The sequence below is a fragment of the Hakea prostrata genome, unplaced genomic scaffold (genome assembly GCF_041222555.1).
Source record: "Hakea prostrata isolate BN-2017 unplaced genomic scaffold, UWA_Hpros_2 contig_45, whole genome shotgun sequence".
Taxonomy (NCBI): domain Eukaryota; kingdom Viridiplantae; phylum Streptophyta; class Magnoliopsida; order Proteales; family Proteaceae; genus Hakea; species Hakea prostrata.
In genome coordinates this window covers 74,969-76,669 of record NW_028291164.1, presented here as the reverse complement: position 1 = coordinate 76,669, position 1,701 = coordinate 74,969, and positions in this window count along the sequence as shown.

Sequence of the window (1,701 nt, the reverse complement as noted above, 5' to 3'; positions counted from 1 at the left end):
CTTTATTCTAAGTATGCTGGTCATCTATGGTAGACATGCTTTAAGTCATAGCACCATACTTCTTTAGGTAGTCTCGACCACTCATCACCGGGGGAATTGGGTCCCGCATCCCTCTCGGACAAATCCATGGTTGGGGTTTCGGTCACCGCTCTCTCACATCACCGTTTGGTCTAAGTATTGGCGCATGTCAGGGTATAGCCTAGCCCAATGCAAGTCATCTACGTAATCATATCATGCCAGTTCCAGATACTTCCATTCCTCCCCTCTCGGGATCCTTTCCGGTATCCTTCACACTAGAGTCACGGATATTACTCACCGGACTCATCAACCCTATTGGTCATCCACAAATGGTAAACGGGAAGCTCTCACGTCCCTCTCATGGATCATTTCACCGGTCTTGAGTGCCCGTGAGCCCAAGTCTAGCCATTTGTAACCCTACCAATAAATGGCCCCTTTCGGGTAACCGTAATGCAATTTATGTCCTCTCACGGAGTGGATACCAGTCTTGAGCTCCCACAAATCCACACTACTACCACGGGTTGTTCGGTCTCAATGCCCTTCCGAATCGGGTCGGATATGATAGGGACATCCTAGCCATACATCTAGACAAATCCTATGCATGTCATTCAATAACCCGGGAAAGCATCAATGGACACCTTCGGAGAACATCCCATACTATTCCCTCCGATGTCCAAGGACAGAAGCACCAGTAGGGTACCCCTCAATCCCAAGTTATACTTAAGCAATCACATGCCCAAGTTCATCATATCAGTTCACAAGATACAACGTCATAATAAACATTCAATTCATGACATTGACATAAGTCATCATATATTAAAATTGATAAACATGATAAAACATTGAAGTAATATAATGTAAACACAAAGCTACTGTTAAAAGACATATGTAGCAAGTCTAACACGATAAGAATATGAAATAGAAACTATATTTACTAGGTTAGGAATACCAAGTCAAGATTTCCATATCCTAGGTAATTACATCGATAACTATCCTTACCTTGAATCGGAGAAGAGAATGGTCCAAGATCACAAGCAGTGGCCCAAATAGTCTTAAAGTCCTAAACAAGCATATATGAAAGGTTAAAGAAGAAATCAGAACAATCGGAGATCAAACGAATCGGAATCGGGCAAAAGTTGCCGACAAGAACTCTATTGGTCGATAGTATCGACCAAATCAATTCCAGGACAGCAAGCTGGCTTTTCGGATTCTTGCCCAGATTTGGTCTTCCGGGTCTCGGATTGACATGAAACTTGGAGGATAGTGTAAGCACAACATGGGGACACTAATTATCAAGAAACTTTCATAATCCAATGGTCCATTTGGAAATCCCCAAATTGACATATTATGGTTAAGAGTTGTAGATCATGGCATTGGCTATATCTCAATGCAAATTAGGGGAAAACATGGGGGATTAGGTAGGGAATCGTTTAGAAGTAACATGGAGCACATATGCAAGGTATAGATTAGGTTAATCATGAGCTTCATCTCAGTTTTGGTAAATAAAGCAAGTTGGTAAGCAATAAATCATGGAAATGTGTAGTCAATGATCATGAGGTGAATCAATCATAGTCATATCGGTGAAAACATCATTGTATGGGGTTTAGAAGGTTCATGGCAAGGTGTATGCAAGGTTGCAGCACCTTGGCCATGGTCCCAACAGTAAAATAGAGAAAAGATGAG